The sequence below is a fragment of the Vulpes vulpes genome, chromosome 4, assembly GCF_048418805.1.
Source record: "Vulpes vulpes isolate BD-2025 chromosome 4, VulVul3, whole genome shotgun sequence".
NCBI classification, from domain to species: domain Eukaryota; kingdom Metazoa; phylum Chordata; class Mammalia; order Carnivora; family Canidae; genus Vulpes; species Vulpes vulpes.
In genome coordinates, this window is record NC_132783.1 from 17,159,039 (window position 1) to 17,184,332 (window position 25,294).

Sequence of the window (25,294 nt, forward strand, 5' to 3'; positions counted from 1 at the left end):
TGTCTACTTACCGGATATACAAATTAGTAATGATGAGCGCACTACAAGCAAATCTTTTAATGATGCCTTTTTCTAGGCACCAGTGATGACAGCAGCATTGGCAACCGTCCCAGAATGGCACATGTGTGGGTTCCTCTATCTGATAGTGAGCAGTGGGTACTGCCTACTATCTGATGTAGCAAAACTTTTTTTCATTCAGGAAATTAACATTTAATCAGACACAGTTTGTTCCATTCTGAATGGTTTAATTTTGCCTTTGGTTGATTTAATGGATTCAAGTAACCCAGGACATCAAAAATCCATGAGAAGGTTTAGAACTGCTTACTTTTAAAGATGTTTAAGAGCCTTACTTAGATTTACTTACTTTTGGGATGTCTGGGTGACTCAGTGGTTGGGCACCTGCCTTCGGCTCAGGGATCCTGGATGGTGTCCCGCATCAGGCTCCCTGCGAGGAGCCTGCTTCTCCCTCTGCTTAAGTTTCTGCCTCTCTGTCTCTCCGTCTGTGTTTCTCATGAATAAATAAATAAATCTTTAAAAAAAAAAAAAAGATTTACCTACTTTGAAAAAAGAAAAATAAAAGTTAAGTTTACAAAGTAAATGTATAGAAATGTTTTGATAAAATTGTTATTTCTACAATTATTTTATCTGAATTTTTTCCATTTGACTATGCACAGATTCCTTAATAAATTATTTTTAATTTAAAAGAATTTAATAATAGATTTGAAGTTTTTTTTGAAGTTTTTCCTTTTTGAAACAGTCATTATAACCCAAAATAATCCAGAAAAGAACCATCAACAAATAAAATTGAAATATTTTCTTAAAGATCAATGTTACTTCTCTGATATGTTTAGCAATTAATGTAACATATATTACAGTTCAGATTAATTTCTATTAGGTGAAGGATATGGAATCTTCTAAAATTATTCTTTCTTCACTCTTTCTAGTGAGGAACTATCACCAGAAATATCTAATGATATTTCTTCCCCAAATATCATTAAATTTCATGGATCCAGATAGGTTTTTCTCCATTTGAGAAAAGTGATATTATATTTCTTATGTATCTTTAGTGCTACCTGGTTAATGGAGGGTCAGTAAGTATTTTTTTAGGTCAATAAAATTTTAAATCAACTTTAAGCTCTCAAAATTTGCCACTTATGAATACCAGTCTAAAGAAGCAAAAATAAAACTCCATTCTTCCTGTAACTATGTAAATCTAACTATCTAGAGTACCACCAAAATATATTCAACATCTTAAATGCCTAATTTATTATTAAACCATAACTCAGAAACCAAGGGAATATAATAGGTGGCAAAAATAAAGTCTCACTAATATGAACCAATTAAGTTGCTGACCAGCTTGATTTAATAAAATGACTGATTCTTTTATATCGGTGATTGAAAGTATTGAGATGAGGAAAGATCCTGAGATGATAGAGGTAATCACAGAGAGATCTAGGATTGGACCTACTAAAGGATTTCCAAGAACTCTGGAGACCATGTCAGTGATGGCAGTGAAACTCAAATTGTAGAGTGGCATCTGTAAAATTAAATATTAAGAAATTGACAATTATAATGTAAATGTTTTTTAATTTTTTTTTCAAGATTTTATTTATTTATTCATGAGAGACACAGAGAGAGAGAGACAGAGACACAGGCAGAAGGAGAAGCAGGCTCCCCACAGAGAGCCCAATGTGGGACTCGAACCTGGACCCAGAATTACGCCCTGAGCCAAAAGCAGACACCCAACCACTGAACCACCCAGGTGTCCCTGTTTTTTTAATTTCATGACAAAAATAATATCCAATTAATTGGCTGAAGGCAGCTGTTTTTATATGATATTTTACCATGACTTTATTTTTAATTTACCCTTTATTTTCAATCAATCTTTAGGAATGGATTATAATTTTCTTCCCAATCAGAAGAATCTACTTTGGCTTACATTAGTGACTTTCTATGGTACAAATATAATAATCAGCAAATTTGTTCTGTGGCCTTTATTACCAAGCCTTTATGCATCTCATAAGGTTAACCTTATCAATAATTTGCTAGTATATTACTTTTTTTGAAAGTATAATTTTATCTTTGTATTTATATGGCATTAACTATAAAAGTCAAAAGTAGACACTGATATGTTAAGAATGCAGATAATTATCTTTCTGGGCATGGCAACAAGAGAATATAGTTCACAGCTTTAACATAAACTTTTTATAACATTGCATTACTAATATATTAATACTGACATAAAAAATGTTTGTTGAGGGACGCCTGGGTGGCTCAGCGGTTGAGGGTCTGCTTTCAGCTCAGGGCGTGATCCTGGAGTCCCAGGATCAAGTCCCACATTGGGCTCCTTGCATGGAGCCTGCTTCTCCCTCTGCCTATGTTTCTGCCTCTGCCTGTGTGTCTCTCATGAATAAATAAATAAAAATCTTAAAAAAAAAAAAAAAAGAAAAACTATTCCACAATATCCCTATAAAATAAGAGAAGTATCCTTATTTTAGACAGAGGGAGTTCAAAGAAAATAAAATGCAATAAGCACTACTATGATCCCCTCAGCTATTGTCCGTAAGTCATAATGATAAACAGACAGTACTTCCCTTGTTACCTATCCAGAGGCCCTAAAGGAACATTCCAATATTTTCCCGTTCATCTGTTGCAACCTGAACAAGTCTGAGAACAGTATCAGAGCTGAGGATTCCCTTCTTTGTGTGTGTGTGTGGGGGGGGGGGGGGGGGGGGAGTAGAAGAAGTAGAAGAACTCAAAACTATTTTCTGATCCTTTTTAAAAACTCAAATGCTACCATTCAAATCTACCATCACCTCTCTAGGGAGATACAGAGGTATTCCCCCTGCTAATAGGCAGATTATTGAAACCATAGGAGATCTACAAACATGTGAATGGTATGTTTTCTTTCACTCAGTGATGCCTCAAACATCCATCTTTCCTTGGTCATTTCCCACTTTCCTAGGCTCAACCAGGAAACCCACCAAATGGCAAGTTATCTGGCAAACTGTTTATCCTGTCTGCTAATAAAATTGACTAACCATATCCATTGCTCTTTTTTTTTTTTAAGATTTTATTTATTTATTCATGAGAGACACACAGAGAGAGAGAGAGAGGCAGAGACACAGGTAGAAGGAGAAGCAGGCTCCCTGCAGGGAGCCGGATATGGGACTCTATCCTGGGACTCCAGGATCACGCCCTGGGCTGAAGGCAGCGCTAAACCACTGAGCCACCCGGGCTGCCCTCCATTGCTTTTTTAAAAACATGGAAACATATATACAAACACATATGTATATATAAACACAGAGATATGTACCATATCCCTAAGATTATGCATTGGTAAATTTTCCATGTTTCATGCTGATTTTTTGAGAGAAATATATTTAACCAAGAAAGTACAAATAACAAAAACTAAAAATCATTTTTCTTTGTGACGTTCCCTACACACAATATTTATGAAGACAATCAATCTTACAGCATAGAAACAAGACAGTTAGGAACCTTGGGGTTGGTCTGGATCCTTCTAGACATTTGCATGACTATGAAGGTTTCTGCTACTTTGTCTATAAAATGGAACTGGTAATACTTACTCACTCTATATCCTTAACTTCCTTTGTGGTGAAAGCTGTCATACATATTTCCACCCTGTGAGCAAAGAAAGTCCCTCAATGGAAAACAGTCACAATAACTTCTCAGGTATAGCCCACCACTACAAATCTTTGAAACAAGAAATGGAGAAGATCACCTGAAATAAAGCAAAAGGGTGACATTCATTTTAAGCCACCACAACTGGTAGGCCAAGAGTTAAGAAACAGTATGGTCATTAGCATTAAGAATTGCCTACAATAAAAATTTAGGGTTGCATGGTTTGGAAGCTGGGAGTTGAGGAAAATAAGCCATTTTCCTCCTCATGTTGAGGGCTAGGAAACTTCAAAATTTTAGAAGTTAATAAATGTATTAATAAGCTTCAAAAAGAATCTCAAAATTTTTCTATACCAGTATAGTACAGTATTCACCGGTAGAGTGAAATTGAAAGTTTCAAAACAAAAATTTCAAACGAACCCATTCTATAGTTCTAGCCGATATGCCTGGGAATTTGAAATCAAAAGGATTTGAGAACTATTATGAAGAGTACAAAAATCACAAATTCCTTCACTTAATCCAGGAAGCAAGTAAAGTCATGGGTATTTTTCCTAATTTTTTTTCCTAATTTTTAAAATAAAAAAAGTGAATTAGCTTTTAGTGATTGAGCACATTCCCCATTATATGGTTTATTACACTTGTTACTTAGAATAATTAGGCCTTCTGGAAAATTGCCCTCTGAGAAATTCAATAGTCCATTTGATTAATATTTTAATGTAAGACTATACACTCAAGTCAGCTTAATAGTATATTAATATACTTAAAAACTATATACTGAAATCCTGAAGCAATCTCCTATTCCTTTGAAATACATGGTTATTAAACAGAAGTGAGTTAAAATATGTACAAATGAATTTTAAAATACACCATTTGTTTCTAAGTCTGTGAAAAAAAAAAGATATTTTTGCAACCAGGATCCAACTGGGCTGCTTTATATAGCCCCCAATCTCCCCACCCCCACCTACCCCACCCAAGGCCTGAGCTATACTAAAATTTTGCAAAGCCTTCCATTGTTCTCCCTGACACCAGATCAGCCAACACAAAAAAGCAACTGCCAGCTCAAAAGCAATCCGGTGATAGAGCCTGGTGCTATCTAATCAAGGGCAAAAGGTCACTTCCGAACAACTGGGCAATAAAAGATTATTTCTAGGGACAAAACAGAGAGGCCCAGAGGTGGGGGGTAGAAAGTGGGGAGGAGCTGGGAAGGAAGGAGGGCAAAAGGGCTCTCGTCTGTGGGAGGAAGTGCATTGACTCAAGGCAGCAGACGGGAACCATCTGGCTCCGTCAGAGGTCTGTTCTTAAGACAAGAGAGAAAGCCCCCTTTAAAGGGGCCAGTGACTCTGGGCTGTGCAATTCAAATTTTTAATAATATAAAACCAGCTTTCCCAGGCACAGAAAAAATCAGAGAGAGAGAGACAGAGAGGCAGAGAGACAGAGAGAAGAAATCTTTTCCCAGACAGGAGATACCTTCACAAATGCTGAGTGGAGGATGCATTGCTTTTCAGTAAATAAACTCTCTTGATAAATACTAAGTAGATGGCCCAGCAAATAGCATTTAAGCATTATTTAAAGTTAACCTTAAGGTAAAATACACACACAGACACACATAATTTTTAAAAGAATATAAAATCCTTTTAATGATACAGTGGTGCTAACTTCTTCCTCTGTCCTCCTACTTCACCCCTCCCTTCCCCCATGCTCTCTAATCCTCTTCCTTTGGTACTTTTCTCTCTTGTTCTTATTGAAGCACCTTGGAATGGGTACAAGGTAAGTCAAGGGCCCTATTATATTCAGCCTAGATGCCTTGGTCTGGGGAAAGATAGAATTACAGGCAGTGTACTCTATTTTTCCCACCCCCCATCCCCAACAAAAAGTCAGTACCAAGTTAACTATGTCCTCAATTTTCTCATCTGTGATTTTTTTTTTAAACCACTGAGTAATTACCAACTGAAATAGAAAGTACTCAGGCTGAGAGACCACTGTGGCTGCAAACATGAGATCCTAATTACAGTAATTCAAAATCCACAGGACAGGAAGCCAAATCATTTTTAGACTTTCTTCTCCTTCTTCTCCTTCTTCTCCTTCTCCTTCTTCCTTTTTTCTTCTGAGGGAGTAGAGCATGGCTAACAGACCAGCTGATCTGAGACAGTTCAGGATGGGCCACGGTAGGATATTCATGTTTCTAAATATGAACGTCTTTTAAAAATGGCTGTGTCCAAGAATTGGGATTTGGAATAAATGTCTGCCAACCACTCCAGCAGTACTGCTAGAAAGGAAATAGAACTTTAAATGTCTTCTCCTAGGACAACTAAACCTTTGTCCCAATGGAACACACTGAGAAACTGTTCTACAGAGGAAATTTCATGTAAGTAGGAAACAGAAACATAGATAAAATTGAAACTTGCTTTTTTGACATCTATCATAGTCATGAGAAACTATTGATATATGATAAAAATTATAACATAAATATATATTAAGATTTCTTCTCATGAAGAATAATACCATAGGTGAATTTAAATGCCATATTGTACATAAACAAGTAATAATAATAATGGTGGTGGTGGTGGTGAATTTTTTTTGAAAGATTTTATTTATTTATTCATGAGAGACATATAGAGAGAAGCAGACGCATAGGCAGGGGGAGAAGGGGACTCCCTGAGGGGAGTCTGATACAGGACTCAATCCCAGGACCCCAGGATCACAACCTGAGCCAAAGGCAGACACCCAATCACTGAGCCACCCAGGCATCCTGGTGGTCAACTTTTATTATATGTTCAGTATACACTGAGTAATAGATATAATGGGATTGCCATTGAAAGGTACCCAAAATCCATTTCCTCAAGGAATTTATCATATCAAAGTGGTGGGATAAGCCCACTTGGAAAACATGCAAAAGAATATATAGATAAGGCCAATACTAATTGTTCCTTAATGCTTAAGGGATACAGGAATACAATGTGCTCTGAATTAGGTAGAGTTCTTTTGGGAAAAGATGAATTTCAAACAAAATTTTAAAGAAACATAGACACGTGCTTTGGACATTGGTCTTTCTAGCCAAGGAAGTTTAAAGATGGGACAAGAAAATCTGAGTCTACTCAACTGGATTTGATGCTCTGAGCAGAAGGGATACAACAGATGAGGACAGTTTAGAGAGCAAGGCCTGCTGGAGAGGAGGGTACAGAAAAGATTATAGTTTAAAAGTCATGAGCTTCAAATGTAAATCAAAACCTCAAGACGCTTAAGATGGATATTATTTTTTAAATATAGCAAGTGTTAGTGAGGATGTGGAGAAATTGGAACTCTTATGCACTGTTGGTGGGAATGTAAAATGGTACAGCCACTAAAGAAAAAAGTATGGTGGTTCCTCAAAAAATTCAACATAGAATGATCTCATGATCCAGCTTCTGGGTATACACTCAAAGGAATTGAAAGTGGGCACACAAAACAGAACACTGTATGTCCACGTTCGAAGCACCATTATTCACAATAGCCAAAAGGTAGAAAACAACCCAAATGTCCATCAACAGAAAAATGGATAAATAAAATGTGGTATATACAGTGGAATATTATTCAGTCTTAAAAGGGAATGGAATTCTGACACATGGTACAATATCCATGGACTTTGAAGACATTATGCTACATGAATAAGCCAGACAAAAAAGGACATATAATGTATAATTCTCACCATATGAGATACCTAGAGTAGACAAATTCATAGAGACAGAAAGTAGAATAACAGCTAGGGGCTGAGTAAGAGTAATGGGGAGTTATGATTTCATGGGTATAGGGTTTTGGTTTGAAATGATGAAAAATTTCTGGAAATGGATAGCAGTGATGATTGTACAAGGTAAATGTACTTAGTGCCACTGGATGGTACAGTTAAAAAATGGTTAAAATGGTAAGTTGTATGTTATGTATATTTTATCACAATAAAAATAATGCAGTAAGATAACATTTTAAAAAGAAAAAAGATGAACTTCAAAGTCAGTGAGGCTAGCTTTAACAACCATCTCTGCCATTTAACAGCCATGTGACCATGGGCAAGGTACTTGCTCATTGAGGTCTGAATTCCTTAACTATGGAATGGAGATAAATAAGTTCATAAATACAAGAAATAATGTAAAGCACCCATACCACAGAGAATATGAATTAACTAGAATTCTTGGTTGCAAGAAATGGAACCACAAATGACCTGCCTTAGGGACTTTATTGGCTTATTGAAGCAAACTCCAAGAGGGTCAAAGAACAACTGGAACGAAGCCGCCATCCAATTTAAAATCAAGTTCTTTTAATCTCACCTGTCATTTCTGCATAGTAGTTTCTCTGACTGCTAGAGAATATGACTCATGGGATTTCAGGCAGACATTTCTATGCTTTCACAACTGGATAAGAAGAACTCTTCCTTTGGTGCTGTTTGAAAAATCCTGGGGAAAAAAAAAAAAAAAGAAAAATCCTGGGGAAAGATTCTGATTGGACTTGGTCACATGCTGAAGCCCTAGCCCAGTCACTGTGGCTGGGCTAGGAAAGTGAGAAAACCCCCACTGGGTGACTATTACAGCCAATTTAGGAAATAATAATCTAGATTTTATATACAGGATAAATTGGAACCATCTTAGATATCCGAACAGAGAAATTATCATTTAATTCAAGAAATATACATTTCATTTTGTTTTGAATTCATTAACTCACTCATTAATATTCATTAGTCACTCATTAACACTAAGTTAATACATATAATTTTCTGAATAACCGAAATTTAGTCTCCTAAATATTAACATTTTTATTTTGAACTTTATCTAAAATATATTTTTTGTGCCAAAATATAAAGACAATTTTCTTATTCATTAAGTTCATTTATCATGAAAATAAAATATACTGGGTTGCAATATACTAATACTTTCAGGAAAAATTTTGGTGCTCAGAACTGCTTGAATCCTTCACTCCAAGGCTCAGAGAGCATCTTTAGGTCAACATTCGTTACTTCTCTTGTTACTTTTCTCATATTTCTGCTGCAAAACCGAAAGAACAACAACAACAACAACAACAATAAAAACCATCCTTTCATCTTTCATCCTGCTTTTAATTGCTGAGTATTGACTATCCAGACAATTAATGACTGTAAGTAAAATAAGATTTCAGGATATATTTTATAGGCAAAAAAGTAGATTGGCTTTGATCCAAAGAAGTATTATAGGGGTTCAAGGATTTGTTCTTCGTGTTCAAAAAAGTGTTTTTGGAAAATTGGAAGCTAAGCTTTGCCTGAAATCCAGGTACTTCACAATATTAAGTCAAGACGTATTAAATCTTATGGTGAAATCAAAGATGGCTGAGACATTGAAAGTTTCTAACCTAGTCATTAAAACACTTATAAAAATGAACTATAAGGAGAATACCATCAAGTTTAAACTTCTTGGTTTGGATATATACTAGAAATTCAGAGGAAATATGTTAGAATATTTGCAAGGCAAATTTATTTGACCCAACCCATATATTGGTTATTGAATTGCTCAGCTAGATTTTCTGAAGAAGTATTAACTAGACTAAGACAATCTCGCCTCTAAGGTATATCATTAAAGTGACTGACAGGGGGATCCCTGGGTGGCTGAGCAGTTTAGCTCCTGCCTTTGGCCAAGGGCTCAATCCTGGAGCCCCGGTATCCAGTCTCATGAGTCTCATGTCGGGCTCCCGGCATGGAGCCTGCTTCTCCCTCCTCCTGTGTCTTTGCCTCTCTCTCTCTCATTCTCTCTCTCTCTCTCTCTCTCTCATAAATAAATAAATAAATCTTAAAAAAAAAATAAAGTGACTGACAAAGTAGCCACTGACACAGAGAATTCTCACAGTCAGTACAGTAATTCTTATTGATACTTCGTGATTTCCACAATTTCTCTTCAAGATTACTTTGACTTTGCTCTTGACCAACGTATTGATGGTCCTGGCAATGACATGTTTAAGGGGAAAACGACCCAGAAGGAGCATGGGGAACATGTATACTCTCTTTACTTATTTCACAGTCTTCAGAAAGACTTGTGATATTACCATCTCTCACCCAAAAACATAAAGTCCATGGCCTAGTATTTTCAGTAGCAAATGCTCCAATTCTTGAAGAATTTAATCAAATTTGTGATTACATATTCTTAAGAGGAAGTGAGCGTTGAAGATTACAGAGGGCAGGAGAAATCCAAGAGCTCTCTTCCCTGTTTTTCTCTTTCAGAAAGTCTAGTATGCATAGAAAATATTATTTTTCTCATGTGATTAGAAGAAATAGTGATAAAACATAAAGAGTAACCATAAGCAAAAAGAATGCAGTTCCTACATACACTAACTGCCTCCCATTCTAGGAGGGCAAACCCACAGATAAAACCTGTGCCCCTGCCAAGGTCTGCCAAGGCGTTAAGTCTCTCCAGCTATGTAAACTGTGGAGAGTTTGCAAAGGAACAAATCCAGGACATAACCCCCTTGAAAACAACAAAAGGGATACTTGTCCAGACATTCACATTGCATCACGCCACTTCACAACTTATAATGAGTCTAGAAAAAGAGGCATGGTTTTGGCATGGCCAGTCCTGTAGTTCTCATTCCTTAAGACAAAGCAAGCACATCATCATTTTCTAGTCTACATTTTATCTGCTTGAATCCATCCAGTGAGACATTGACAAACTGTTAAATCAAACTAAGCCAAATCAATGTGGGTTTTTGTTTTGTTTTGCTATAAATTGTAAAACTTATCAGCAATCAATCAAGGCCTGATATATTTATCTTATGGGTTTATCTAAGCAACTTTTCCTTTCCCTCATCCTATCTCACTGATAATTGGCTTCTAATATATAGAGTTTGGGGGAATTTTATGTTTTCTGAGTATATGGGTTTTTTGGTATGTTTTCTTTATAGAGTTCACACTATGCTAGATGTTTAAGTTGTAAACTATACTACTGCACAAGTACTTACACTCAAACATCACACAGTGAGGAAGAAGAACTTTGCAGATAAAAACTCAGATAGGGATAGATGGAAAGATAGATACACAAACAGACCGGAAACTGATCAATGTGCCTTTTGTCACCATGAGATTTAGGGTATTATCTACTCCTAAATCTTCCATCTTTACCTAACAGATCAAATATTTAAACTTTTACATTGAGGAAGGAGCCTAGGTGGCACAGTGGTTGAGTGCCTGTCTTTGGCTTAGGTTGTGATCTTGGGGTCCTGGGGTGGAGTCCCACATCAGGCTCCCTGTGGGAAGCCTGTTTCTCCCTCTGCTTATGTCTCTGCCTCTTTCTGTGTTTCTCGTGAATAAATAAATAAAACCTTTAAAAAATAAATAAATAAAACTGTACATTTAAAATAGCTACTATTTGGAAATGGCCATACCTGACATTCACTAAGTTAATAAAGTATTATCTAAAGTGTCAAAACAGGGGCAGCCCGGGTGGCTCAGCTGTTTAGCGCTGCCTTCAGCCCAGGGCAGGATCCTAGAGTCCCGGGATCAAGTCCCACGTCAGGCTCCCTGCATGGGGCCTGCTTCTCCCTCTGCCTGTGTCTGTGCCTCTCTGTCTCTCATGAATAAATAAATACAATCTTTAAAAAAATTAAAAATAAAGTGTCAAAACATGTCCATTTCATGAATTCTTTTCTCCTAGCCTTTTTGAGTTTCTCAAAATTTTGCCAGATTTAACATAATTTTAGTTTCAGTTTTGGGTAAATTTGGACTCAAATTCTTCTATTTTCTGTAAACTTGGGAAAACTTACTGCCAATATTTATAACGTGAAATAGTAAAGGCCATAGCAATGTATATGTTTTAAAACTCAGTATGAGTTTTATAGTACATGATGTACTCTTATTGCCTTAAATCTGCTATTCAAATGATTAGAAGAGAATTAAGAAGACTAAAATCATGGTGCTTGGGTGGCTCAGTCAGTTTAGCACATGACTCTCAGTTTTGGGTTAAGTCATGATCTCAGGGTTGTGAGATCAAGCCCCACATCAGGCTCCACACTCAGCAGCGGAGTCTGCTGAAGATCCTCTTCCTCAGTCCCTCCCTACCATGCATTTCTCTCTCTCTCTCTCTCTCCTAAATAAATAAATCTTAAGAAGAAGAAGAAGAAGGAGAAGGAGAAGGAGAAGGAAAAGGAGAAGGAGAAGGAGAAGGAGAAGGAGAAGGAGACTGAAGTCACAACTTCCTGCCCACGGCTTCTTTCTCCTGCCTTCATCTCTTTGGTCTCTCTAGCTACTTACACTGATGAAAGTATGGGAGGAAAAATACATTATTCACTGTCTTAGTACATTGGCAAAACAAAAAACATGCAGCTCAACAATCCTTCTCCTGTTGAATAGTGAAGAAGAGTGTTTAGCATGGCAAAGATTAGTTATATATGGCCCAGAGCCACTCCTGAGGAGCTTATTCACTAGCTGAAGAGTTGAAACTAACCTATAGTAAACATTACATTGCCAACTGAAGGCAATCCATCTGCTTTGGAAGTCAAAAGAGTTGGTAGGGCTGACAACCTCTCATGAAAGTTGAGGAGCTGCCCAACAGAGGTTTAATATAAAGACGTTGCCTACCTCTACATGCAAGTAAGTCACTTTAATGCCTGCAGACCAAGGAATCCTTATCATAATGTTTGAAAGATTACCTTCTATCTAGAAGCCATGCTGCATTAATCAACTAGTGCTGTCATAGCAAAATACCACAGACTGGGGGGGGGGGGGGGGCTTGAACAACATAAATTTATGTTCTCACCATTTTAGAGGCTTGAAGTCCAAGATCAAGTGCTGGCAACATTGGTGTCTGGTGAGGCCTCTCTTCCTGTTTGGTAAATGGCCACCTTCTCACTGTATCCTCACATGGCCTTTCCTCTGTGTTGGATGAGAGAGATAGACTTTCTCTTGTCTCTTCCTCTTCACATCAGAATTTCACACCAGTCCTATTGGATTATAAGGCTCCATCCTTATGACTTCATTTAACTTTTATTGCCTCCTTATTCCCCTACCTCCCAAATATAGTCATACTGTGAGTTAGGCCTCAACATAGGAATTTGGGGAGAATACAATTCAGTCCTTATACATACCTTAAGTTAAGAGAGTTATGTAAGACTATCAGAAGATTGATACTTAGGCCACACAATTTAGGCCCTTGTAAGTCTCCTTGGGGGGAAAAAATTCCATCTCCAGTGAAATATGCTTTAGTTTTATATTTGTAGATTTTACTGAAGTTTGTCACATGAACTATTTTCCAGTTTTTGAGAATACTGTCTATTCTGAATATTTAGTTCCTTCTACATGGGCTCTGTATAAGATTTGCCTTTTAGGATGTAGTGCCAGGGGGCAAAAATTTGTCTTCCATGAGAACTTCCTATAATTCCTTAAAATGCCAAGAACCTCATACTATAATATTTTCACTTTTTCTTCTAGTCTGGCAGGAAATTTCGGATCATATTGGAAGCTCAAACATAGAAAACTTATTTACTTATATTTGCAACCATCCTCTTACATGTTTTGCTTTTCATCCTGATTCTCTTATTACTTTTTTTAGTAAAAATTCTCTTAATATGCTTTTTTTAGCAGGTTCATTTTTCATATTTTCATGAAAAGGATAGTGTTTAAAGATATCCCTGGCACTACAAGTGAAAATTGAAGCAGATTTTTAAAAATCAGATGGCAGATACCAGTTTCTGTGAAAAAAATACCTACAAAAAAAAAAAAAAAAATAGAGAAGCTACCAAAGAAAAGAATGCTGATTTATCCTTAAGTTTTCATTCACTATACTCAGGAAAATGAATACCTAGCAATGATGATGAAAATAAAGTTTCATAAGCAGCAAAACCCATTTAAAAGTGGAAACAAAGCTTTCAACAGAATAAATTGATAATTTTAAGCCGTTATATACAAATTAACTTTCATACTGATTGGTAGTATATCATCTTAGCTAGCAATAGTCACTAGGCAATAAGCTCTACCCTGTTGTTGATATGAGCCTACTGTTTTCTGCATTGGACCTCTATACCAGGTAGTGTGTCACCAGACAGCACAGTTTAAAGAGTAAACAAAAGCAGCAGCAACAGCAGGACATCCAGGAGGAAAAGGACAGATGCCCTTTCTGAGTCTCTGCATGTGCTAGGATGTGACTTCAAGGCCTCTCTTACTGATAAGAATAATGCCTAAGGAAAAGTGGAGTTTTTTTTAAGCCTTAGAAACCATAGTTTCTGGAAAGGGAGTTTATGAAACAAAAGGTCAAAGAAATCAGAAACTAAAATATTTAGCCCTTTCATCATGGCACAAAATAAGTGCATTGGAATAACATGTTGCACTATGTTGTGCAAATGTTTTACACATGTTGTGTAAAAGTCCAGGAGATGCATTTACAAAATATCAGCAACATGTGTTGATGATATTTAAAATCTATCAATCATGTATGGATGCCAGGAAACAGTATGTTGTTGGATCACTGAACAAAGAAAAACTAACACAAAAAACTGGGCAAAGTCTTCCTGAAATTCTTCACAAATGTGACAGACCTCCATAAAAACACTGCCTTGTATTGTGGTCCCAACTAAATTGAAAAAAAATTTAAGCAAAGGAATTTATATTCTGATAGGAGACTGATAGGAAGTCTCTGGACAAATAAATTTTCACAAAGTAGGTGAGAAGGACTAGGCTAAACCCTTTATGGAAAATTAGATCGAGATGGAGACTAAACATAAGCAACTATCTTCCCTATCTAAAACCTTCTGAAACAAATAGGAAAAATAACATGGGAGAGAATAACTCCTGAAGCATATTGGAAAACAAGAAAAGGTGCATTAGAAGACTACAAAATGCTGTCAAGGATATGAAACAATAGGAATTCTCACTTATTGCTGATGGGAATGCAAAAAAAGATGTAGCACTTTGGAGAAGTTTGGCAGTTCCTTACAAAGTTAAATATACATTTACTGCTACGGACTGTTTGTGTGCCCTCAAATTCCTATGTTGGAGCTGAATCTCCAGCATGATGATAATTGGAGGTAAAGCCTTTGGAAAGTATTTAGGTCATGAGGGTGTAGCCCTCCTGAATGGGATTAGTTCCCTTATAAAAGAGACTTCAGAGAGATCCCTCACCTCTCCCACCATGAGGACACAGCAAGAAGATGACCTTCTATGAACAGGAAGATGCTCAATCAGACACTGAATATGTTAGCACCTTGATCTTGGACTTCACAACCTCTCTAATTGTAAGAAATCAATTTCTATTGTGTATGAGCCACCCAGTCTATGGTATTTTGTTATACCAGTCCAAATGGACTAAAGAAATATATAAAATATATACATTTATTTCTCCATATGTCATGACAAGAAAGCCAAGAATCCCAGAAAAAGATTGCTGTTCATCGGGATCCCTGAGTGGCACAGCGGTTTGGCGCCTGCCTTTGGCCCAGGGCGTGATCCTGGAGACCCGGGATCGAATCCCACATCGGGCTCCCAGTGCATGGAGCCTGCTTCTCCCTCTGCCTGTGTCTCTGCCTCTCTCTCTCTGGCTATCATAAATAAATAAAAAAATTTAAAAAAAAAAGATTGCTGTTCATCTATTTACCATGCTCATACCCCACACTCTATTTCCACTGCACAATGGCAATTATAACATATAGCATTGCCTGTTTATATTTGTACATGTCTCTTATTAGTGCATCAGCTCTGTCAGGGAAAATATTGTAGCTATCCTATTTAATGATGTATCACTAGAACTCTAGCAAAAATTTTATAAATTTGTTGAACTGAATGACTCGATTCCAACTTAGATGGGAGAAGTGCCATATATACAAAGAATGGCTGCATCATCAGTACATCCCATATTTATCTTGCCTCACTGCAGTAACCTAAGTGAACATTTTATAAATAAGTACAGCACCTAACTTTACATTTTTCAGAAAGTTAGTGATCCCTATTTAATATAGTGATTCAATACAAGGAATAATAGAAATATGCTAAATTAATCTGCATATTTAAATTAATTTTGGAATAGCTTCCAAAGAAGAAATGGAACTTAGAAAGAAAATCAAATTCAATCTACCATTTTCCCAGTATTCCTTTATCTGGTAAGATGGCAAACCTAGGACTCAGTTAAGCAATTTCTGAGCATCATACTATATGAAGCTCTTAAAAATATATCTATTTTGATTGGTACATTAAAAAAAAACTATAGGTAAAGCCAACTTTTGAAAAAGGCACAGTTATAGATGAAATTTTAAAAATACACAAAACAAATGAAAATGGAAACACAACTTCCCAAAATCCATAGGATACAGCAAAAGCAGTTGTATGAGGAAAATTCATAGTGATACAGGCCTACCTCAAGAAACAAGAAAAATCCCAAGTAAACGATCTAACTTTACATTTAAAGGAACAAGAAAAAAAAAAAAAAAAAAAGGAACAAGCCAAGCCAAAAGTTAGTAGAAGGAAGGAAATAATAAAGATCAGGACAGAAATAAATTAGAATCTTCAAAAATAGAAAAGATCAATGAGACTAAAAGCTGGTTCTTTGCAAAGATAAATAAAATTGATAAAATTCCAGCAAGATTCATTAAGGAAAAAAAGAAAGCAGGCCCAAATAAATTCAGAAATAAAAGAGAAGTTATAACCATTACTACAAAAGTACAAAGGATCATAAGAGATTACTATGAACATGTATACATCAACATGTTTCCTTTTTCTAGGAAAGCCTAGAAAAAATGGATAAATTCCTAGAAACACAATCTTCTGGGCCTGATCATAAAGAAAAGAAAATCTGAAGAAACTGATTACAAATAATGAGATTGAATCAGTAATTTAAAAGCTTCCCAAAAAAGAGAAGTCCAAGACCTGACAGCTTCACAGGTAAATTCTATGAAGCATTCATTTAAAGGAATTAGTACAGGGACCCACTGGAGCCCACAGCCCCCATGTGGGAGCCTGGCAAGCCCACCAAGGGGAAGTGCTTTAAGCTTCTAGGAATTTTATATGACAAAAATATTCCCTGTGCATGGGATTTGATATTGTATGGTTCATTAGGATTTGCTGTGCCTGACCTTGAACATTTTTTTGTTATGATGTTGGAGTACAAGGATTTATCTTGGTGACTTTAGGATGTTGGTTCCATTGTGGATATAATTATGGCAAAGCAAGAATCCAGGAAAGAACTTCCAGAGAAGGAATTAAAAATAAGATTTTATATGAAAGTACCCACCTTGATCCTGACAGAAAACAAACCAATGGCAACTCCAGCAGTTGAGCAGTCTCAAGCATAGAAAACCAAAATACAATTCATTGGAGTCTCTGTAAACAAAACTGAGGTCAATTCTATTAAACCTCATATGTACCATAAGGATTTCAATCGAGTAAATAAAGTATGTGTTAATTGAAGAAGGACCAGGAGGAAGAGCAAGAAGAGAGGGGGAGGGGAAAGGGAAGGGTAGGGGAGGGTGAGGGAAGAAGAAAAAGTAGTAGTAATTAGTACCTATCTTCAAATTATTCCAAAAAAATGAATAGAAAATAATGCTTCCAAACTCATTTTATGAGGCTAATATTATTACCCTGAGACCAAAACTAAAGACACCTCAAAAAAGAAAATCACAGGCCAATATCTCTGATAAACATAGATGCAGAAATCCCAGCAAAATGTTAAGAAACAAAATCCAACAATACATTAAAAGGATCATATACCATGATCAAATAGGATTTATTCCAGGGATGCAAGAATGTTCAACCACAGATCAATCAATGTGATACATCACACTAACAAAGAAAGGAATAAAAATCTTATCATCATCTCAATAGATGTAGAAGAAGCATTTGACAAAATTCAACTTCCATTTATGATAGGAACTCTCAACAAAATGAGTATAGAAGGAATGTACCTCAACATAATAAAGGTCATATACGACAAACCCACAGTAACATCATACTGAACAATCAAAAGCTGAAAGCTTTCCCTCTAATATAAAGAAAAAGATATCTACTCCCTCCACTCTTATTCAGTACAGTATTGAAGACTAGTCACAGCAATTAGGCAATAAAGTTAGAAAGTTAGAAATAAAACTGTCACTATTTGCAGATGACATGCTGCTATATATAAAAAAAAAAAAACCCTAAAGATTCCACCAGAAAACTATTAGAAGAAGTAATAAATGAATTCAGTAAAGTTATAGGATACAAAATTAACATACAGAAATCAGTTGTGTTTCTTTCTATACTAATAACAAGCTATCAGAAGGAGAAATTAAGAAAACAATCTCACTTATAATTGCATCAAAAAGAATAAAATACCTAGGAATAAATTTAACCAAGGAGGTGAAAACTCTAAGACACTGATGAAAGAGTGTGAAAATGACACAAATAAATGGAAATATATATGATGCTTATGAATTGGAAGAATTAATATCATAAAAATATCCATTCTATTCAAAGCAATCTATAGATTCAATGCAATCCCCACCAAAATACCAATGGCATTTTTCACAAACTAAAATAAAGAATCTTAAGATTTATATGGAACCACAGAAGACCCCAAATAGCCAAAGCAGTCTTGAGAAAGAACAAAGCTAGAGATATTACACTCCCTGATTTCAAACTACACTACAAACCTATAGTAATCAAAACAGCATGGTAGTGGCAGGAAAACCAATACATAGATCAATGGAATAGAATAGAGAGCCCAGACATAGACCCATGCAAATAGGTCAATTAATATATGACAAATAAGGCAATAAATACAATTGGGAAAAGACAGTCTCTTCAATAAATGGTGTTAGGAAAACTGGATAGCAAACATGCAAAATAATGAAACTGGACCACTTTCTTACACTATACACAAAAATAAATTCAAAATGGGTTAAAGACTTGAATGTAAAATCTGAAATCAGAAAATCTCTTAGCGGAAAACAGGCAGTAAGTTCTTTGACTTCAGTCTTAGTAATATATTTTTGGACCAGTCTCCCCATAAAAAGGCAAAGTTCAAATAAACAAATAGTACTATATCAAACTAAAAAGCTTTTCATTTTTATTAACAAAATGAAAAAATAAGTTACCTAATGGAAGAGGATATTTTCAAATCATGCAAGAACTTAGACAACTTAATATTTTTAAAAAGCCAATTAAAAACTGAGCAGAGGACTTAAATACACTTCTTTTTCCAAAGGCATACAGATAACCACCAGGCACAAGAAAAGATGTGCAACATCACTAATCATGAGGGAGATGCAAATCAAAACTACACGGAGGTATCACCTCACACTGTCAGATTGCTATTACCAAAAAGACAAAAAATAACAAGTGTTGGCAAAAATGTGGAGGAAAGAACTGTTGTGTGTTGTCGGTGGGAATGTAAATTGGTAGTAACCACTATAGAAAACATTATGGAGGTTCCTCCAAAAATTAAAAATAAGACCATACAATCCAGCAGTTCCACTTCTGGGTATTTACCCACAGAAAATGAAAACATCAATTCTAAGAGATATATGCAGCCCTATATTCACTGCATCATTACTTACAATAGCTGAGAGATGGAAGCAACCTAAGTGTCCATCTATAGATGAATAAAGATGTGGTGCATATATACAACACAATATCACTCAGCCATAAGAAAGAAATGAAATCCTACCATTTGCAACAAAATGGTTGGCCCTAAGTGACATAAGTTAGGCAGAAAAAAACCATATGATTTCACTTATATATGGAATCTAAAAAACCAAACAAACAAAACCAAACAAAACAGAAATAGTCTCATAGATACAGAGAACAAATGGTTGGTTACCAAAGGAGTTGGGGGTGGTACAAAAGGGGTGAAGGGAAGTAACAGGTACATACTTCCAGTTATAAAATAAATAAGTCATAAGGATGCAAATATACAGACTGGGCATATAGTCCATAATACTGTAATAACTCTGTATGGAGACAAACGGTAATTAGATTTATCATGGGATCATTTTATAATGTATAAAAATATCAAATCACTATGACATATACCTAACAGGATGCTATATGTTAATTATATTTCAATTAAAAAATCTGGACCAAATTCAGTCACAGAAAAGATGGTAATTACCATTTGACTGCTATGTAATGATAATCCAGGTGAAATCACTTAATGGTCCCCCTCCAGCTTCCAACAGATAAGGGACAGCATTTTAAAACCTTATATGATATCTGTTATAAATTATGCAATCTTCACTAACTGCCTCAAAAAAGAGGTTATACATAGAAAATAAAGTATCTTCCCTATGGGTGAGACAGTTGCTCTTATCCTTTTTTGGGGACAGAAATTATCGGATAATCTGAAAAAAACCCTGAACTCTTCTCCAAGAAAGACTCTCTCTCTTTCTGTCACACACACACACACACACACACACACACACACACACACAGAGTTTTGTATATCATTTCAAAGTTTATAGGTTCCTGAAGGTTCTCTAAGGATAATTGTTCAACTGGTCATTAAATTCATGGTTTTTAAATCATTCTAAGTGGGCTTTGGGAGAGGAGGAAGCGAAAAGCTGAGGAGGTAAGAGAGGAAGAAGAGCTCCCTACAACCCCTCTCTCAAGTGGAATGCCTACATATTAATCTCTTATGTATTGACTTTCAGGCAACATTATTTGGTCAAAACAACATTCTGAATTGGACCAGGGGATCTAAACCAGGCTTATCACAAGATTTATCTGGGAGCATTTGTTTTAAAATAATATTGCATTAGATGTCATACCATAGCATTTATTGGTTGTTTTCTGGATATTAGTCTTATCTCATTCTATAAGATTGAAGACTTCTTTAGTGAAGTATCTCTTCGGTTAAAATTACTCTGGAGGGCCCACAATGCTAAAAGCTGAGAACTATTCTAGGTGTTGGAGATTCAGAAGTGAATGAGGAAGAACCCTACTCTTGTCCAGCTTACTATCTAATTGTTAATTCTCCATGGCTGCTGTGTAGTATCTAATATACAAACAAAATTCAGTCTTGTTATTTACTGACTGGCCAATCATTATTAGCATGATCTTATAGACCTGCCTAGGGTTGAGGTTAGCAATGAATAAAGCAAAGTCAAGTGACCAATATAAGGACCAAACAATATAGTACAGTACATGTTTAAGTCATGAATCAGGACAAGCTCTTTCACGGTTGTTGCTAGGCTAGAAAGGTCAGGCACTGACCTTCCTAATCCCCACATCTCATCAGGGATGGATCTAACTCTCAACTTAATTTTACAGTCTTATTAAATATAGTATGGTTTTTGTGCCAATAAAGTTAGTTTATTATTCACTTGAACTAAAGAAAGAAACTTTAAAACTTATACCTTCCCACACACCCACGCGTTTCAATCTACAAACCAAGGAAGTACAGGTCAAAGTACATATCTACGTTGTTTTAAGGTTGAAAAAAAGCCAATCTATTCTTTTTTTTTTTTCCCAAGATTTTTTTACTGAGAGAGAGAGAGAGAGAGAGAGAGAGATAATTATTCTCTTTTGCCTTAAGCAATGATCCTAGTTTCTTTAGGTACTTAGTCTGTACTGGTATAACAAAATGCCATAGATGAGGTGGCTTATAAGCAACAGAAATTTATTTCTTATAGTTCTGGAGGCTGGAAAGTCCAAAATCAAGGCACCAGTATATTTCAGTGTCTGGTGATACCCTGCTCACTAGTTCATAAATGGCCTTCTTCTTGCTCTATCTTCACCTGATGGAAGGGGCAAAGGAGCTCTCTGGGATCTCTTTTACATAAGCATTAATCCACTCTTTGGGCTTCATGTTCATGACCTAATTGTCACCCAAAAGCCCTACCCCTAGATACCATCACAATGGGCCTTAGGATTTAAACATATGAATTTGGGGGCTACACAAACATTCAGTCAATAGCACTCAGTTTCTATTCCTAAGAAAAAGTAGCAATGGTCACTCCTAGAAATCTATGGCTAAAACAATCGAAGACAGATCTTAAAGTCACACATTATGCACAGTCTTTGGAGTCAGATAACTGGAGTTCAAATCCTAATTCCCTCAGTTTTAGCTCTGGGGAAACTGGGCTAGTTACTCCACCCCCCTGCACCTGGGTCTCCTCATCTATAAAAAAAGGATAATAATGGTACCTACTTCATACAATTGTTGAGAAGATCAAATAAATAATTAATGAAAGAACAGTAGCCAGCTTACCCCAGCATATAGTAAGCAGTCAGTAAATTTGAGCTATGAAAATAATGAAAGGATATTAAAAGAGAGATCTATCCTTTGGAGGAACGTATAATACAGTGAGGAAAGCAAATCATAAATGAAATAAATTATATGGGAGTCAACATTAACATGCGTAAGAATAAATGTATACCTTACAAACTGAAACTTCAGGAAATGGACATTATAGGAGCAATGCTAGTAGCCTTTTGTTCCAGAGGAGGCAATCACAATGTAAGCAAAGAGTTCAAAAGTCCTATTTGGTAATAAGAACTGAAATGATGGGAACCCCAGCCAATGGCTCCACTACTCTGTGACCTGGATCCCTGTATGGGAAATGGAAAATGGCTAGCCTTTTTGAGTTCCAAAGAAAGACCAGAACTCAAAGAAAAAGAGAACTTCCATCTCTTAAGGGTAGTGGTATCTGGAATAGAGAGCTAGTTGGGTACTAGTACCGAATTTATGAAGGTTTCCCAATAAATATTTCTGCTTCTGTAATTAAGAGGAGAAGAAATCAAACTGGAAGCAATATGTCTGTCTTTTTTTGCTACCACCACTTGAGCATCTGACTTACTGTCTCCCTAGCCAAGGCCTGCTCCCTCAGCCCTATCTCAGGAAATAATTACTTATTTCTCCAAAGTCTCAGTATTTCAGTTTTCTTCTCTAAGAAAATTTAGTGCACTCCAATTCCTCACTATGGGCGTGTAGGGTTTGGACTTTGTACGAAAGTACTGAACCACAATATTCTATACATGAAACCAGTACTACAGTGTATGTTAACTAACTGGAATTTAAATAAAAGCTTAGAAAAAACAATTTTGCTAAATTCCTCAATTACTTAAAATTATTACATTCCACCTCTAAAAATGATCATATTTATAACTTTAATTTGTCACATATTCGAACTTCTTCTCTAGGAATCTTAAGAAACCAATAGTTTATGCAGGTTTTCGAAGTGTCTTGTTTTCTGTAGTGCAATTTGGTTTCCTGCCTTTTCAAAAAGTAATAAAATAAGTGAGCACACACAAGAGTATATAATACATGATGCCAAATATGTTTTTTATTCCCTACAAATTGCAGAAAAGATTCAATATTTTCTCTTTATTTACCACACTATTAAACACCTCAGTTCTAAAACCGCCATCAACACTAAATTCTAACTGCAAGTGATTTATTGAGCCTAAAAGCTTAACTCTACCTTCAATTTCCCTTTCTCAATTGAGAACACAAAACAATTTTGCCAACATACAGAGTGCTAGGCTAGTTGTTATTAGGAAGAAGGAAAATAATAAAAACCTGTGAGCCCTTAAAAGTGAAAGGCTTAAATAATCATTTCCATCATCCAATCTTCTATTTTAGCTTTTACCCTTCTTGCGGGGGACAGTGGGAGGGAGGGTGTATATTTGTTTGGTTTATCAGGATTGTGGTTTTCATTCTCTTTTACAATTTAAAAAAGCTACTGTGCTTCTGAAACTTCTGGTCAGGGGCTTTTTGTCCCTAATGTTTCAAAACCTAGGGCAAATGGTTTTCTCCAATCCTGCTTAACTCAAATATGAAACAGGAAACTGTGATGTCGTGTCTAGTAAACCATCAAAAGCACTCTGTTTAAAATAGAGAAATTAAGTGAGCTCACTGCTGCTTTCAAATACCTTAATTTTTGGTAGAACACTTACCTATCTAGGAGTCATTGTAAAAGGTTAATTAAATAAAATAAAAATGGGATCGTCACTTCTTCCTAAGTGCATCCTAAGTTGTCTTGGCAAATGAGTTCCTTCAAGGGAAAAGATGAAAGATGTCAGCATTCTCCTGTAAGAATGATGTACACTTAAGAAGTTACTTTGCTCACAACTCAAAAAGTTCCTTTCATTCGTGGAATAAGAGAATAGAACTTGAACATTCTAATAGTATCCTTATAATGGTACTATTTTAATACTGATAACTCTGTGGATGTACACATAGCTAATCACAACTGTAGGCCACTGAGCAGTCATTTAGAGCACTTAAGGAAAATAAAATAATTCTCTGAGGCTTTGACATGATAAACATACAAGTTCACTATCTAAACATTAAGTCATCTTTTAAATGGATACTTTAAGTAATCACTTCCTGTACAACCGGAATGAAATATACACTGATTTTAATGACAGTGATAATAAAGTTGGTTACGTAATTCCAAGCCAGTCACCGTGGGGAAAATGATGAGCATTAGTCTTCAGAGACAAAGTTTCTTAAGAGAAATTATTAGCACTATTAATGTGGTTAACATAAAAAGTGGGGGATGAGGAAGAGAAGGAATCTAGCTCTCATAGCAGAGCTGTAGTTGACATTTTTTTGGTGTTAAAAAGTCTTTTCTTTACAGGATTGTTTTGCTGTAACTATTGGCAGTATGAAATAGTTATAGTTTCTTTGAAATAAAAATCGTATATTCTTGTCACTGAGCCATTAAGCTTTCCCTGGTGATCCCCATTTTCTTAGCTCTCTCTTTCTTATCAAGTGCCTTAGTTTTCCTCCAATAAATGTGGTGAGCTGGGTTTAAGTACTGGAAAGCTGAAAAGGGCAAGCTCAGTTTTTTTCCTTCACAACTCTCTGAAAAGAGCTCCCTTTTATTAAGAAGATAGAAAGGAAGTAAGTAAATGAAATAAAATACAAATTCTGATTCTCTTCAGAATGACTGTTTTCTGAAAGATCATTCTGGTCTATACTGTATTTTGGAATCAATGCCTCTATTCTAAAAGATTCAATGAGTGATTGAAAATAATAAAGGGAGAATAAAAGTAGAAGAGTGTTTTTCCTTATAATTCTAATTCTAGATGGTAAAGAAACTAGAAGATAGGTAAAGAGTAACCAAACAACTGTTAAAAATCACTCTGTAACTAAGAAATGGGTAGCAGGATTATGTGTAACTTTTGTTTTCTTCCTCATGCTTTTTCTAAAATTTCAAAAACAGTGTTACAATAAACACATGTTACTTTTATCAGCAGAAAAGAGGATTTAAGTGCTTTTCTATTTCCGGTTGCCAGGTCAGCCTCCTGATCCAGCTCTTAGTGAAGATCAAGAGCTTATTTTTTTTTTTTTCTTAAAACCACAGTACTGGCACAGTGTTGAACACGTTCTGGGCGTTCAGCAAGTCTGGACTGACTAATTAATTGATGTAGGGCTCCTTCACTTTTGTACACCTCTGTACTTAAAACACTGTTCTCAAGGGTGTCTAAACACACTTAGAAAAAGCTGCTCTGGTTTTAAATGATATATAAATTCTCTACTAAAGTAACTTCTCTATATTCATCATCTCTTAAGAGCAGATGAGTAAGGTGACATTTTCATGTTGCTAGTTGGGAGTTGCTCAGAACAGAAAGCCACTATCTTTTGGTTTAGAATGAAGATTTGCTCTAAAAATAAGTTACTTGGGGATCTCAGACATGACCCAGTCTTTAGATTTTTTTTTTTTGTTTAGTCTTTAGATTTTTATCAAGAAGGCTGCCTCCACA

General features: G+C 35.8%; 1 protein-coding gene across 1 annotated transcript in view; it reads right to left on the reverse strand.

The window, feature by feature from the left end:
• Positions 1-25,294, reverse strand: part of AFG2A (AFG2 AAA ATPase homolog A) — a 530,081-nt gene that overhangs the window by 79,741 nt on the left and 425,046 nt on the right. The window contains exons 18-20 of the transcript XR_012000935.1: positions 12,381-12,564; positions 7,941-8,066; positions 3,591-3,645 (exon numbers count right to left, since the gene is read on the reverse strand). The gene's annotated coding sequence lies outside the window, so the exon portion shown is untranslated. The remainder of the gene's footprint in view (positions 1-3,590; positions 3,646-7,940; positions 8,067-12,380; positions 12,565-25,294) is intronic.